This window comes from Dreissena polymorpha, chromosome 1, assembly GCF_020536995.1.
Source record: "Dreissena polymorpha isolate Duluth1 chromosome 1, UMN_Dpol_1.0, whole genome shotgun sequence".
Taxonomy (NCBI): domain Eukaryota; kingdom Metazoa; phylum Mollusca; class Bivalvia; order Myida; family Dreissenidae; genus Dreissena; species Dreissena polymorpha.
Window position 1 is genome coordinate 72,383,991 of NC_068355.1, and position 17,328 is coordinate 72,401,318.

The window sequence follows — 17,328 nt, forward strand, 5'->3', positions numbered from 1 at the left end:
CAACACTGATGCATATGCATGACAGCTAATACAAGTATAAATGCACAAACTAAAGTATGAATTTCTTTATAATTTAATTTATTCGCAAACATTAGTTTCAAAACATATTTAAGCATATCAATATTTGTATGCCCCCCTTCGAAGAAGAGGGGGTATATTGCTTTGCACATGTCAGTCGGTCTGTCGGTCGGTCCGTCCACCAGGTGGTTTCCGGATGATAACTCAAGAACGCTTGGGCCTAGGATCATGAAACTTCATAGGTAGATTAATCATGACTCGCAGATGACCCCTATTGATTTTGAGGTCACTAGGTCAAAGGTCACGGTGACCCGAAATAGTAAAATGGTTTCCGGATGATAACTCAAGAACAAATACGCCTAAGATCATGAAACTTCATAGGTAGATTGATCATGACTCGCAGATGACCCCTTTTGATTTTGAGGTCACTAGGTCAAAGGTCAAGGTCACGGTGACCCGAAATAGTAAAATGGTTTCCGGATGATAACTCAAGAACGAATACGCCTAAGATCATGAAACTTCATAGGTAGATTGATCATGACTCGCAGATGACCCCTTTTGATTTTGAGGTCACTAGGTCAAAGGTCAAGGTCACGGTGACCCGAAATAGTAAAATGGTTTCCGGATAATAACTCAAGAACGCATACGCCTAGGATCATGAAACTCCATAGGTAGATTGATCATGACTCGCAGATGACCCCTATTGATTTTGAGGTCACTAGGTCGAAGGTCAAGGTCACGGTGACACAAAATAGTAAAATGGTTTTTGGATGATAACTCAAGAACGCATACGCCTAGGATCATGAAACTTCATAGGTAGATTGATCATGACTCGCAGATGACCCCTTTCGATTTTGAGGTCACAAGGTCAAAGGTCAAGGTCACGGTGACCCGAAATAGTTATATGCTTTCCGGATGATAACACGAGAACGCTTACGCCTAGGATCATGAAACTTCATAGGTACATTGATCATGACACGCAGATGACCCATATTGATTTTCAGGTCACTAGGTCAAAGGTCAAGGTCATGGTGACCCGAAACAGTAAAATTGTTTCGGGATGATAACTCAAGAACGCTTTTGCCTAGGATCATGACACTTCATAGGTACCTTGATCATGACACGCAGATGACCCCTATTGATTTTCAGGTCACTAGGTCAAAGGTCAAGGTCACGGTGACCTGAAACAGTAAAATTGTTTCCGGATGATAACTCAAGAACGCTTTTGCCTAGGATCATGACACTTCATAGGTACCTTGATCATGACACGCAGATGACACCTATTGATTTTCAGGTCACTAGGTCAAAGGTCAAGGTCACAGTGACAAAAAACGTATTCACATTATGGCTGCCACTACAACGGACAGCCCATATGGGGGGCATGCATGTTTTACAAACAGCCCTTGTTTACTTTGCTTTAATTTATTGTTTGATTTTTATCATGTTGCCTCTCTTTTCCGAACCAGGTCAAGGGTCACCCCACAACGTTGAGTGCCTAGCGATGAAATCATCCACCGTTACATGTAGTTGGTCAGTAAAATGAGCGTTTTGTCTGCATATAACGTAAAAAGATTTTATCAAACAACATCTACATTTCTCACGGGATTAAATTGATACTTCAGTTGTTTGATCCCCATGAAGTCTTGCTTTGATTGGTAGATGGTCATCTTGTGACAAAGCCCTAAATTATCATTGGCCAAGTCACTTTTGCACAAGATCAAATTAATATCACTGTATCTCACCACACATGGGATTCAGAGGCTGTGTAAGTTATATTCTATTCAGGGTTAATAGCTAACAAATAATGTTGCAAAAACTTGTAATCCAATCCCATGCATATTTGATGCAATAAATACGTTTAAACTAACATTGTGCCCACAGTTGTGTAAAGTTGTGTGAATATTTTTGTTTAAAAGAAAGAATAAAGCATTTGCATAACTTGTAAGGAAAAATACAGTGATAAATAATTGATCCTTAAAATATAAATGGATGGCACAGGTGCCATGTTTTACAAATATTATTCTACTCTAAAACAAATGTCATACACGCAAACACATGTCGGCAGGGATTTGGTACTATTGTGATAAGCTCTTGTTTTTCTGAAAAATGCAAATGTGTGTCGAATATCAATAGGACATGGTGTTTGTTATAAATCAATTTAAAATATTAAATTAATCTACAACAGCGCACTCATTCTGACACGTTTTTTCCACCATACTTTTTGTCGGTTTGTAAGGACGCAATTAAAAAGAGTGTGTATCCGACTTTGCATCAGACCCCTATTAGAAGTAGCGCCCTGCCTATAAAGAGACTAATCAGTACCGACCTGTGCACATGTCTTTTGCAATAAACAAGCTGTCATACTTTCACTTGTCGTATTCTCAGATGAGTCACTATATCAATGTTATCAAGGTTAATTTTTACTTTAAAAAATAACAGTGCGTAAATGTAAACCCTGTAAATTCAAGTTATTTCAAAATAAAACACAAGTAAATTACTTTTAAACTGTTCTCACGTTAGTTTTTGTTATTGTACTGAAACATAGAAAAGTGTTGCATTTGGTAAATCTTCATATATGTATAACACTTTTTCTTGAACAAGTATATTTAAACCATTTCTTGTTAACCCGCCACGTGTATTTTATGCCCCACTTTAAAGGAGAGGGGGTATATTGTTTTGCAGGATGTTTGCCGGTCTGTCGTTCGTGTGCTGGTAGACCAGTTGATTTCCTATAACTAACTTGTCAACGAATTGATATATTGGCTTCATACTTCACATGTGCATTGGTCTTGGACAGTAGATGACCTCTATTGAAATTGGGGTCACTTGTTCAAAGGTCAAGGTCACTGTCAAAATAATTGTGAAAATGATCTGATCAATAACTCGTCAGCAAATTGACCAATAGGCTTGATACTTCACATATGCATTTGCCTAGGACAGTAGATGACCACTATCGAAAATGGGGTCACTAGGTCAAAGATCAATGTCACAATACATGTGAAAATCCTTTCCGATCAATCAATCGTCAACAATCGTTGACCTAGTTGAACTAATGTTCTCTCTCTCTATTGATTTTAGCTTCAATGCATTGAATGCATTCACAGTTTCAACAAGCTTTACAACTCTAGAACATCGTGGGCACAAGGTGGGCTTTAGTTAAATCTTTTGACATTACCTTTTTGATATGATAGGTCGAGGCACTGACAAGCGTTTTGTCGGGTTGAAATCAGTTGAAAACACTAGTATTGCCTTGAATTTGTTTTGTTTGAGGCATGATTTACTTTAATTCCAGAAAACCTGGGTAGCAGAGCAATGAGTATGTCCCAGGAGCGTTTTCAGTCATCGTCTCCAGATTATGAGATTCCCATGCTCCACAACCCTCAGTCTATGAACATCATGCAGAGCGAACCTTGGGTTAGTATTCCTTTTTCATTGCCTCACTTTCAGAGATTGGTGGGTGCATGGAGATTTATCCTTGTGTGTCAATACATCCTTCAATCCAGCTGTGGGTTTTTTGGTCGTGTGTTATCTAAAAAAGTATTGCTCCTAATGTGATAAAACCAGACATATTTACAATCATGTGAACTTGCCTTCTTGTTTATTATACCCCCACAAACGAAGTTTAGCAGGTATTTGGGATGAGCTAGTCTGTCGGTCGGTCGGTCTGTCGGTAGGTCTGTATTAAGTGTCCGCTTCTAATTCAAGTTGTTTTCATCCGATCTTCACCAAACTTGGTCAGATGATGTCTAGGTCTAGTTCGAATATGGGTCATGCCGGGTCAAAACTAGGTCACGGGGTCACTTGGTGCGTTATAAAAATTGAGCATGATGTCCGCTCTCTTATTCAATTAGTTTTCTTTTTTTTTATTACATTTTTAGCTCGATTATTATATATGAAATATATATAGTGGAGCTATCCTACTCAACCCGGCGTTTCCGTTGGCGTGCAAATGTTAACGTTTTCGTACTACCCCAATTATTTTAATTGTCCCTTGACATATTGCTTTCATAATTTGCATACTTGTTAACCAACATAACCCCAACCTATAAACAAGAGCAGACAACTGTAACAAGCATTTTGACAGAATTATGTCCCCTTTTATACTTAGAATATGCATTATTGATAAATCTATGTTAAAGTTTGCATACTACCCCAACTACTTCCTGTGTCCCTTGACATATTGCTTTCATATTTTGCATACTTGTTTACCAACATGACCCCAACCTATTAACAAGAGCAGACAACTGTATCAAGCATTTTGACAGAATTATGGCCCCTTTTATACTTAGATAATTGAACATTTTGCTTAAATTGCCATAGCTACTTTATTTATGATCAGATTTTATTAATACTTTGACAAAACAACACTTACCTGAATACCACAATGGATTCCACCCAAACAAAACTCCACGCCCCAACCAAGAATCCCTGCCTCCACCCCCCCCCCCCAAAAAAAAATATTTGATTTTCCTTTTTTTTACTTTTGAAAGATCATCTTATAAATGACCCCACCCCCACATTATACCCCACTCTCAACTAAGGGTATCACGTTTACAGATTTTTCTAAACGTTTAAACGAAATTAAATAAACGAAACGTTACTGTTTAAACGGTATCCCTATGTCCGTTTTAAAAGCATCAGTGCCTTTGCATCTCCAAACTGAAAGTAGCAATTATTTCCGGAAGTCATATTTAGTGCATATCCCATTCGCGCAATGACGTCATATTAAAACCAATTGTTCTCGTCGTTGTCGAACCATTGGGTTACACTTTGTCTACTTACATGCCGTAATATTTTGTAACAAAGACGAATTAATATCGAACCAACATTCCTTAAATAAGGGTAAACCTGTTTTAAAATTGTCAATGTTTTACTTAACACGATGTACATCAAAAGATGCATGATTCAATTAAGGTAAAAATATTCCTAGACGGAGATTGTTCGCCATATCTCTTGAAATGAATGCCGATGAAGAAACGTCGGAAAAATTTCCTCGTGCACTTTGTGCCGATGCGCGTCGAATGGTCAAGACGATTCCGGTCATGCTCATGCAACAAAAGGCTGGAATTGTGTGATGACGCGCATTAAATATTCAAGACGTCTAGTCCGTACATAGTGTATTGTTATGTTTATGGTATTGTGAATAAGGGGCATGTGGTGCACGTGATACAAATAGTTTTTAATACGAGTCTTTTTCAGCAGCTGTTAACAAGCTTTGCAACGTCGTAACGTAATGAACTAAACTGATTTATATTGATATTGACTGTCGTTTAAACGTTTACAGTTTTTGTAAACGTTTTTGACCAAAACACGAAACGCGACCGTTTAAACGTGATACCCTTACTCTCAACCCCCCTACCCCAGCGAAAAAATTTTTTTTCCTTTTTTTTATTTTTGAAAGATCGTCTTATAAATTATTGAATAATTATGAACAATTTCCCCATGATGGCTTACGTTATACTGTCAAGCACTTGAATAGTCGAGCGCGCTGTTCTCTGACAGCTCTTGTTTATTTCCTTCGTAAACATAATACATCTAGCATATAACATAATACATAATATGTCAAATATACACACAATAAGTATGTTTGTTTCACAATGTATTACTATATAATGGTACATAGCATTTTTGAAGACTATGATTGTTGTAGATAAAGCATGTGTATTTTGCCTATTATATATTACTAGAAATACATACATTGAGCAAAATGTTTCACAAAGTTTTTTATATTACTTGTGATACATAGCATCTATGAAAACAATAGTTGGTGTGAAATGAATATGTTTGAAATAGTTTCAAACAATATTTAAAAGTTTGCAAAAATGGTGTACACAGGTCAATAAAGGTTATAATACAAATATACAAAAAAGAAAGAAAAAAGGGGTGTTTGTTGCTTTAAGTAAGGTAGGTGTTCTTATGTAAGTGAGTATGTGTAAAGATGTTTTTAGGGTAGGTGTATAAATTGGGCATAACAAGTGCCCAGCGAGTATTAAATATATGTAGTTTGTTTTGTGTTGTTGGGATTAATTCCTGGAGTTAAATTCTAGTATTAAAAAATAGTATAAAAGTTTCTACTAGTGGTGTTGTTTTCTCCTGTTTGCATTTAAAGATAAAATATTTAGCCAACAATATTATGAAGTTAATGACATGTGAATTGGGTCAAATTACAAAATGATAAAGTTGCATAATTTAGCTCCAAGTTTTCTAACCTTTCTAACTTGTCGTAAATAAAGTTTTTTATATCCATCCAAAACTTTTGAATAGGATGACAATCCCAGATTAAGTGAAAATTCGTTTCTGTGTGCATATTATAATGCTGATGGAACGAGATTGCATTTATGGAGGAAAGAATTGTTTGGTAAAATGTGCATGAGGTATTTATATTGGAAGTTTCTAAGTTTGGTGTCAATAGTTAATTTGATTGGTTGGTTGAAGATGGTTCTTTGGTTAATGTTTTGATTATTCAGAGTTTCTTTCCATTTATTAAATTGTTTGAATACTTCTGGTTTTTGTTTTAGTATAAGTGCTTTATATACCATTTTGCAAGCTTTTGTATTTTCTGTTATATTGTAAATTTTCGTATTTCGTAAAAATCTGAAAAATGACCATTATTTGTAACGCCTGATGTTGCATCTTTATAAAATAGCATTACCCACTGTAAGGTGTGCTCACTAAATCCGAAATGGCGAGGCATTTAAACATAAACCCATGATCCATACTGTCGAGGCTTTATTATATCGGAAAAAATAGGAGACCGTTTTCGTTACTTTCATCCATTAGTTCAATAATTTCATGCAAAAGTCTTTCATTTTCGCCATTATATCTTCCTTTGATAAATCCTGTTTGATTTACACTGGTTATATTATTTAAATGAGGTTTTATACGATTGGCAATGGATTTTGTAGCTATTTTGTAATCAACGTTAAGAAGCGAGATGGGCCTCCAGTTATCGATCAAAAGGGTGTCCTTTCCGGTCTTAGGTAGTAAAGTAATTATGCTTTGTTTTTGCAATTCTGTTAGATAAAATCTGTTAAAATCTGTTAGATTTATCTTCACCAATAATGGTGTCTAAAGAATAGTTAAGAGAATTAATGACATATTGCTTAATGTAATTCCAAAATATTTTGTAAAATTCTGCAGATATGCCATCTGATCCTGGACTTTTATTGTTTTTCATGTCTAGCAGTGCTTTAGCGCATTCATACTCTGATATGTATCTTTGTTCATTTTGCGTTTGTTCTGGGTTTATTTTATTGCAGATATTGGTATGGAAATGTTCATGATGTTTATATCTATATTGTTGTCTTTTTTATAAAGATTTTCATAAAATTTGGCAGTGTTTTAATATTTCATTTTGATCACGTATTACGGCATTATTATTAGTTTTTAGTTGTTCAAGTAGTTTTCATCAGAGCTTCACCAAACTTTGTCAGAAGTTGTAGCTATATGATGTTTAGTTCAAGTTCGAACATGGGCCTTGCCGGGTCAAAAACTAGGTCACGGGGTCACTTAGTGCGTTTTAAACATTGAGCATGGTGTGCGCTTTTTTTTGTGAAGACAACATGCAAAATAACCTGTGTCAATGCAGCATGTGGGGTATTTGTCACGTCCGTGACAAAGCTCTAGTATTGGTTCATTTATTTTATAGTAGAGAAGTTTTCAGTCAAAAGTAAAATGTGGTTGCATCGGTTGCCTTTTGCCTACCTCACACATACATCTCAGTAAAACTCTTCTCCAGCACGTTTTATTTGCTTTGGCTAGTTGGCCCTTTCTTATTGTTATAAATGATAAGGTGATATTTTTCCAATGGAAGAAATGCATGTTTCTCGAATATCAACCCAAATTTCCTGATTGATGATGAGATTTATAGTTAGTTGGTAATAAAGTGGTTATGATTAACTTTAAATGTAACTCAATGTATAAAAGTGCTATTCTTGTTCTTGTTTCTCATCCGTAACACACATACAATGAACAACTGACATTAACTGTTATGAATCTTTCTTTTTTCAGACGTCCCTTGACGAAATCAAACCGGCAAATCAGAAGGACAGCCTGTTGCTACCGTTGTTATCATATTAACCCCATACCGAAGAAGCTCAGAGATATAAATGCTGTTTAATATGTGCTAGTCTCAACATACCCCGTGTCTGGTGTGAACATGTACAATTGGAGGTCTCTACATACCCCATGTCTGGTGTGAACATGTACAATTGAAGGTCTCTTCATACCCCATGTCTGGTGTGAACATGTACAATTGAAGGTCTCTACATACCCCTTGTCTGGTGTGAACATGTACAATTGAAGGTCTCTACATACTCCATGTCTGGTGTGAACAAGTGCAATTGAAGGTCTCCACATACCCCATGTCTGGTGTGAACATGTACAATTAAAGGTCTCTACATACCCCATGTCTGGTGTGAACATGTACAATTGAAGGTCTCTGCATACCTCATGTCTGGTGTGAACATGTACAATTAAAGGTCTCTACATACTCCATGTCTGGTGTGAACATGTACAATTGAAGGTCTCTACATACCCAATGTCTGGTGTGGACATGTACAATTGAAGGTCTCTACATACTCCATGTCTGGTGTGAACATGTACAATTGAAGGTCTCTACATACCTCATGTCTGGTGTGAACATGTACAATTGAAGGTCTCTACATACCCCATGTCTGGTGTGAACATGTACAATTGAAGGTCTCTACATACTCCATGTCTGGTGTGAACATGTACAATTAAAGGTCTCTACATACTCCATGTCTGGTGTGAACATGTACAATTGAAGGTCTCTGCATACCTCATGTCTGGTGTGAACATGTACAATTAAAGGTCTCTACATACTCCATGTCTGGTGTGAACATGTACAATTGAAGGTCTCTACATACTCCATGTCTGGTGTGAACATGTACAATTGAAGGTCTCTACATACCCCATGTCTGGTGTGAACATATACAATTGAAGGTCTCTACATACTCCATGTCTGGTGTGAACATGTACAATTGAAGGTCTCTGCATACTCCATGTCTGGTGTGAACATGTACAATTGAAGGTCTCTGCATACTCCATGTCTGGTGTGAACATGTACAATTGAAGGTCTCTACATACTCCATGTCTGGTGTGAACATGTACAATTGAAGGTCTCTACATACCCCATGTCTGGTGTGAACATGTACAATTAAAGGTCTCTACCTACTCCATGTCTGGTGTGAACATGTACAATTGAAGGTCTCTACATACCCCATGTCTTGTGTGAACATGTACAATTGAAGGTCTCAACATACCCCATGTCTGGTGTGTACATGTACCATTGAAGGTCTCAACATACCCCATGTCTGGTGTGAACATGTACCATTGAAGGTCTCTACATACCTCATGTCTGGTGTGAACATGTACAATTGAAGGTCTCTACATACTCCATGTCTGGTGTGAACATGTACAATTGAAGGTCTCTGCATACCCCATGTCTGGTGTGAACATGTACAATTGAAGGTCTCTACATACCCCATGTCTGGTGTGAACATGTACAATTGAAGGTCTCTACATACCCCATGTCTGGTGAAAATATGTACAATTGAAGGTCTCTACATACTCCATGTCTGGTGTGAACATGTACAATTGAAGGTCTCTACATACCCCATGTCTGGTGTGAACATGTACAATTGAATGTCTCATCTTTGGAATTGGGACACGTGGAAAATTAGTGATTTGATTCAGACAGAAATCGCATAGTGACAAATCACAACAAACAATGGAAAGCAAGAAAGTCTTGTGGCCAGCAATGTTTTTATGTGACCACTAAGTTGTGTTCAAAGAAAAACAATAGTTCATGATTTATTGGAACTATGATGCTGTCAGTCATTTTATGTTGAAGGCTTTAAATAACTATATTTAAATATAATAAGATTAAGATTACTTGATAAAAAAAATAATGTTATATAGTATTTTAAGCGCAAAATTTACAAGTCTATCCAATTACTGTGTCTGTATTATGACATTTTATTTTGGAAATGTTAAGGAAAATATAATGTTAGTAAATATATGTCTATGAATGTTGATTTTGACATTTGTCAAAGCTGTTTAAATGATGCTGGTAACTTCGACAAAATTTAAAGAAATGTATTATTTTCATGTAATGAGACATGCTTCAGTTTTTTGTGGCTTAACCTGTAATATAGAGGTGGTAGTTACAAGAATTGTTTAGCCAGATGGAGAATGTTTATGCTATGGCTTTGATACTCTAAAGTGTGCCCATTGGTGTAAGTTTTTTTTCAAGAATATTGTTTATTGTCTAACAATTTCTTGAAAATATTGATTAATTTTAGACAAAATCATTTAATCTTCCTTAAATTGTCTATTCTGTATTCACGACCAGTTATTTATTAATTTGCATGAATATGATTTATGAATGACTTTTGTGTTGCTTAAAATGCTTTATTTGTTTTGGAACTGAGTATTTAAAAACGAAAATATGAGGTGTAGGAAAAATGGCCAAAGTTATGATAATTATTTTTTTGTTTTTGTAAAGTTTATTATGCTTTATATGTTTGTGTGTAGGCATTTAGACGACCAGATTAACTTGACCAATAATTCGTGCTCACTGTATATATCGGTCAGTACATTTGTCACTTGTATATATAGCGATTATGAAATGATTGTATTTGCAATGTAAATCATGCGTTTATTGTTGCCATTTTGATTTTCGCTGTTAACATTTATTTGTAATAACAATTTTCATCATGTACATCTTTTAGGTGCCAGATAATATAAAAAAAACATTGCTTGTGGGAATGCTCATTTAAAACTTTCTTAATGATACAGAATAACACATTCTGAAGAGGCAAATATGCTTTAGGCAATAGGAACATCTTGTTACTAGTATATGTAATGCCTTTCACTAAATAAAGTCAAGCAACTATTGAAAGATTGGTTTAACTTTATTTTGCATTATTTTAAGAAAAATTAATATATTCAACTTGGAAATCAGTCAATTGCAAATCAAGCGAGAGTGATGAATATTTTTAAGCAAGATAGAGGGATGTTTTTGCTTGAAAAAAAGTTGTATCCCTTGTTAGATAATGATTTTGTTCATCTCTCAACATAACAAGTGCATTCATACAGCTATCAAAAATATGACACACTTAATACTCAGCCATCAGTTTGTATTGGGGTTTTGTGGAATACTTACTAAACTAATAAACGTCTGTTTAATGAATGAATAGCTATGGTACAATATGATACTCAGTGTTACAAAACATGTGTAATAAAAATATAATGTCATTTATTTGAAATCATAAAATTTAGTTGTCCATACAATGCTTACAGTTTTGCAATTGCGATGATAAAGGAAATGTTCTGCTCAAAATGTCTTTTTAAGACATGTGAAAATTGTAGCAATCATATTGTACTTGTATTTATATTATACATGATAAGAATTTACTTACGGCTGATGATAGCGGCTGTTTACTACTTGTGTTACCGTTAGTTTCACTCGATCATCAGACCATATTTCCTTAAAAATGTGATTGTTTATATTGAACTTTAATTGAATGCATGAAACATGATTGTTCTGTTGCTTAACAGCTGAAAATAGCTTGATGTTTGTAAAATTGTATGAATGTTTCAAATAAAGCATATTGATTACATAAAAAAATAAAATTACATTTTGCGTTACTTTGAATGCATAACAAACAATTGTTACAATACAATCATATTAGTATTGAACTTAATTAATACTCTTAGATGCAATTTTTACAATAATGTGTTAATATTGTCATCCATTCCAAATAAGCATTGTGCATTTGTAAATATAGGGTGTATATACACTGCTTAGATGCCTTTTTTAAATTGCTTGTGTACGTCATATTGATTAAAGACTCTTATGTATTGCATATTTGTGTGTGCCTATGTCTGACTTATCTCTTCATAGTCCTTAAATTACTACAAATAGTATTTTAATAATGTTACGATATTTATCTAAACTATAACCAGGTTATCTGTTAATTTAAGTTTTATACATTGTATTGTCTAGCTAATGAAATTGAAGTGTCTATATTCTCGCCAACATGCATTGTCGGTGTATGGTTTAGACAAAGCACATTACACAACTCATGTTGTTTTTCTCCATCATTAATAACCAATGTTTATTCCGTAGAGGTTGCATTATACTAAATATTTCAGTTGTGCAATGCTTTGCTCTCTTAATAAATCAGCACTATTTATTGATTTTTTATATGGGCACTTCCCATGACTTTATTCGTGAATATTTCTTTGAATGTGCGGTAGGGAAAACATTGTTTGCTTGAGGGTTAGAAACTTAATGTTGACATTTTGAAAGATGGCAGTAAACATTTAACTGCAGAGTAGCTGGGAAAAAGATTGCTGTTAAACAATGTAAGACAGAACTCCACGCAAGATATGTCATGCATGCAATATGCATGAACTATCTTTTTTAATTAATTTGGATCTGAATTATCTTTAAGAAATGGTATGGTTATGAGGGTCTCTATGTGCAAAATGTTGCATTTATTTAGTGTACAAGTTATTGCTTAAACATTGAATTTGTTATGGAAATAATATAGTTTATGTGACTTAAAGAGATATACATGTTTATGTTAGTGATGTGTTTTTGCTGATCCAAGTCTGTTCCTGCACACTATTTAAAGTTGATAACTACAAGTTATCTCATTCAAATGTAAATACATGTAGTATTTTACTGTGAAAAAGTGTTGTGAGTTCAAATAAAAATACTATGAACCGTTGTATTAGTACTATATTGGCTCCCCTATTGAAACTATGGCACACATATTGATTTTGGCCTCTCCGTCCATTAGTTCGCCGTCATACTTTGGTTGACATTGGGTACCAATCAATATCTTAAGAACTATTCCGTTAAGAGCTTTCAAATTTCACATTGTGATTGGCATTCACGGAAGTTTAATTTCGTTTGATTTTGAATTTCTCTGGTAAAGTGACAATGTCACATGGGTCTCTTATGTGAAAATGGTAACAATGACTGGATTAAGACTTGAGCAAACCATCGTCTTTGCATTCAGTATAAACTTGACGTAACGTTAAAGAAATCGCTTTACGGAAAGACACCACTAAGACGTTTGCACACTTTTCTTCATGGTGACAGAGACGTTATTGAGACGTCGTCATACATAATAATTTTACTAAATCATGCTGGTAAATCCTAAAATTTGAGAACTGCTGTGATGCAATTTGATGCTGACGAAGTCATGTCGCCAGAATAGCTGCATGCTATTGGTCAAAGCAAAATTTGCAAATGCAGACTACGGTACTCTCTGTTGATAACACAGTATTGTTTTCAATATATCAAATAACACACATTTTAGGGAAAGACATTTATGAAAACCTATTGGTAAATGCCTTTTTTCTTGTATTGTGAGACAGAACTACCTAATAGTAGAGGAGTGCCCATGATACATGTACAAGGAAAATCGTTTAATTATCTAACCACACATGTGTGACGTATGCAAGTCAAAATAGTCTACGGACATTTACCAGTTTGCTATAAACAACACAAGGTGAATTCACTTTTCTATCGGAAAGTATTGTGCTTAGATGTTCTATTTATAAGAGGCAATGAGATTTGTACACGGGTCATGCAAAAATTGATCTTATGCAATATGATCCCAACGTAGCTTCAGCCAGGCCTGCGCAATCGCACAGTCTTGTAAGAATATGAATATTGAATAAACTACTCTGGAGTTATTACCAAACCTTGCGTGCCTTTCTTAAAGCGGAAAGCGTAGCCATTGATGGGAAAGTGCACAGGCTTGGCTTGAGCTTCTCTGGCCGCATATGCCATAAGACCGATTTTCGCATGACGCGGATGATATAGTTTTATTTGAATATGGGGAAAAAACTGCGTTTCAAAGCCAAACAACTTATTTGGCATAGTAAATGTAAGTATAAATAAGAAACATATTTTAGCTATGCCAATTAGAATATATCTGGTGGTAACAAGGTAAAAATCGGTCTTTTTTGCGCTTTAAAACTTAAAAATAATCGCGTTTGTCGAAATGGACGTATACGTCTTGAAATCCTACTTTCGGTTTTAAAAACGGTACCGTTTGAAAAATTATTAATTACTAACTAGACTATACATTTAATTTTATCTATGTCAATTAGAATATATCCGATGATTACAAGGTATAAATCCATATAATGTTGCGTTTTAAAACTTAAAAATAATCGCGTTTGTCGAAATGGACCTATACATCTAGAAGTCCTACTTTCGGTTTGTTTTAAAAGCGGAACCGTTTGAAAAATAATAAATTACTTGCTAACTAGGCTATATATTTAATTTTATTTATGCCAATTACAATACATCTGGTGTTTACAAGGTAGAAATCCGTCTTTTTTGCGTTTAAAAACTTAAAAATAATCGCGTTTGTCGAAATGGACGTATACGTCTAGAAATCCTACTTTCGGTTTTAAAAGCGGTACCGTTTGAAAAATTATTAATAACTTGCTAACTAGGCTTTAGAATTAATGACAATTTTGCACATTTTCAAATTGCATCTATATGTATTGATTAACAAGTATTTCATTTATGGCAAAGTGTGTGGCTTTAATCAACAAACCATATGTTTTGATCACGAAGAAATACATGATAAACCATGTGAGGACACATGATGTGATCTCACGAAGTAAAATAATAAAACAGTACTTAAACTTTTGTTTTAACTTTAAAAACATAGAACGTCTATTTTCTACCTTTATTTCTAAGTCAGGATTATTATTTTTTATTTCTGGTGTGGTTTTGTGTTTTTTTTTTTTGTTGTTTCTTTGTTATTTTGAGGGGATGGGGGCAGTAGGAAACCCCACCTGTGCGGTATGGTGACAACCAACCAAACTCACATGCTGCCAAGAACGGGAATTGAACTGAGTATGTGAATCAGAGTTTATTGACAGGTCCTTCTGGCCTCTTCACGAGGTCTTTATAGTCCGACCTGCCCCTGTGACCTTTCAGGGGAGAAAGTTTAATTTTGAGCCAAAGTAGGTAAAATTTACCCCGGCTTTCCAGGTATTCGCCAAAGATATAATTTAGATCCAAATATACCAGTGCAAGATGGCCAAAAAGACCTTAATGTGCACTGGCAGATAGACAATGTCAAGACAAATTCATGTCTGAACGCAGCACCGCCAAGGAACTGCAGCACACAGCTCCACCTTTATGGCCCACTTGTCGTCACCGGCCGTCGTCTTCACCTGAGACAGTTTCCCCAGTGCGTTGAGCGTACTGAGTACCGCCGTCCCGGGGTCCCTATATAAGGCCACTCCCTCGATGTTCTAGTAGCTACTCCGAGCGTAAAAGTAGCCCCAAGTCCGCCCTGTCTTTCCTCCACACTGGTGATCTTGCTGTCCCACTATCCCCGTCCCTCTACAGACGGGACCTCTGGTAGGTCCAGGTCAGCGAGCTCTCGACATTAAACAGCGGGTGACAAGTCCGCTGCATCTTGGAGAAGACAGCAATCCCAACAGTGTAGAAGACGTCCGCCTCGAGGGTGACGGACTCAGCTGGATAAGCAGAGTCACCCGCACAAGTGAGTAGATCTTCTGCGGACGACTCTCGCCTCGGTCGCGACGCGCACGCTCTAGCTGCTGACCGAGTTTGACCGTTCCTAAGGCGGTGACTGAATTTTAAATCATTTTTCTTTGTGTGTCTGCAGTGTTTTGAACTGAATCAATGGCTTGTGTCTGACGGGTTTGAAAATAACCAATTGCCATTACTTAAGGCAACGTGTGATATAGTAAGGTGTGTCTACTGTTTGTACAGCTGATTTGTATGTATATTTGTGATAGATGCGGTTATCGCATTTGTTTTGTTGAATATATTGATGTTTGCAATTTGCTAAACGTGGCTTTGAAACACACGACAGAAAAATTGACGGTTTATGTCCCGAACAACTTTGCCCTTGAATTCTCTGTAATGGCAATACTGTTGACAACAGTGATGTCATTTTCGACGTCTCTTGGGTGGAATGCCAAGGAATCAAACAGGCTGCAGGTCAAGGTCGCTTTGTTGTAGTGGGCATTGATGCAGTTCTCTGTTTCGGAACAGCTTGATGCGCAGAGGAGATTTGACGGGACCTTCGCGGAAACGTCGATTGCAGTGCCAATGTGAACATATCCTTGGAAAACCGAATAACGTGTGCCTGAAGACGAGAACATGTCAAAACGCGAACGAGCATTTGTAATAGGATTTGTTTCTACATGTATGGATATGTTTTGACTGCGGCATCGTAGCTATCTACTGTCTTCTAGGCACTGGTCAGTTAATACATGTATCCTCAAATATAAATTCACGTGTTTTTTTTCACGTAATGTGCCTGTTCCAACGCCGACCAGTTGCATATACATTCTGTATTTTTCAATATGAAACCGAGAAATAATAGTTTTATAAATATCTTAAAAATTTACTTATTACGCAACCTACCATTGACTGCAGAGTACGGAGCACCTTCCACCTTAACCTCGCACAGAGTGAGTACATCGTTAGGAGTGCTACGCGTTATCCGTACCCACTGTCCGTACACCGGTGTAGCTAGCTCAAACGTGTATGAAACGCCGACCTCTCCAGGGTGAAACCCTTCAAGAGATTGAAAGCCGGCCTCCGATAACCCGACATAAAGCTCGACGTCTCTAAGTCTAATACCTTAAATACGTGTATAACAACTGAAGACTTAGCGGCCATAGACTTAGAGGTCTCAGTGGTTTAGTGGATATGGTGTCCGCCTAGCGATCGGAAGGTCACGGGTTCGATCCCCACTATAGGAGCGTTCTTTAGATTACCCCTATAAACACCAAGTACTGGTTATAGTCCCAGGAAACGAACTCGAGAGCGTTAATTACTTTGATATCAACTCGTCCAATAAACAGCTAATACTCAAACTATGGATATGCCCGATACACTGCCCTTTGATGCTTTAACGTGAGTATATTGTCCATATATGGACAATGTTTGATTCAATGCATATTATTTAGTATTATTTTGATATTTTATTGACACGCGCAATGATGGGCAAGTCCTGAGTATAGGAATTATCACTATATGCAGATGCATACTCGTGACAGAAATTATTGTAACCATCCGCTTTTCTTTTATTTTAGACAAGTGACGAATGTCCTACACGACGCATATAAGAACCGCGTTCTGAGAAAACTGGGCTTAATGCATGTCTATCTATCTTTCAATACTGCCGGAACCCCCTTGCGGGTACTTTTGGCAGGTGCGCGTGTCAGTGCAAGAATAAAAGGTTTAAAAGCATTTAAAGGGAG

The 17,328-nt window shown here is 36.3% G+C and overlaps 1 long non-coding RNA gene across 50 annotated transcripts in view; it reads left to right on the forward strand.

Moving 5' to 3' along the window:
- The window catches only part of LOC127834761 (uncharacterized), a 32,869-nt gene extending 20,094 nt beyond the window's left edge, over positions 1-12,775 (forward strand). The window contains exons 11-18 of one of the 50 annotated variants that reach the window (XR_008028202.1): positions 1,485-1,548; positions 3,311-3,432; positions 8,029-8,322; positions 8,411-8,498; positions 8,587-8,674; positions 8,763-8,806; positions 8,851-9,202; positions 9,379-12,775. This is a non-coding gene — a long non-coding RNA (uncharacterized LOC127834761). Of the gene's footprint in view, positions 1-1,484; positions 1,549-3,310; positions 3,433-8,028; positions 8,323-8,410; positions 8,807-8,850; positions 9,203-9,378 lie in introns of all 50 variants that reach the window. The other 49 variants (XR_008028207.1, XR_008028192.1, XR_008028231.1 and 46 more) reach the window with 49 other exon arrangements.
- The last annotated feature ends 4,553 nt before the right edge of the window (positions 12,776-17,328 follow it).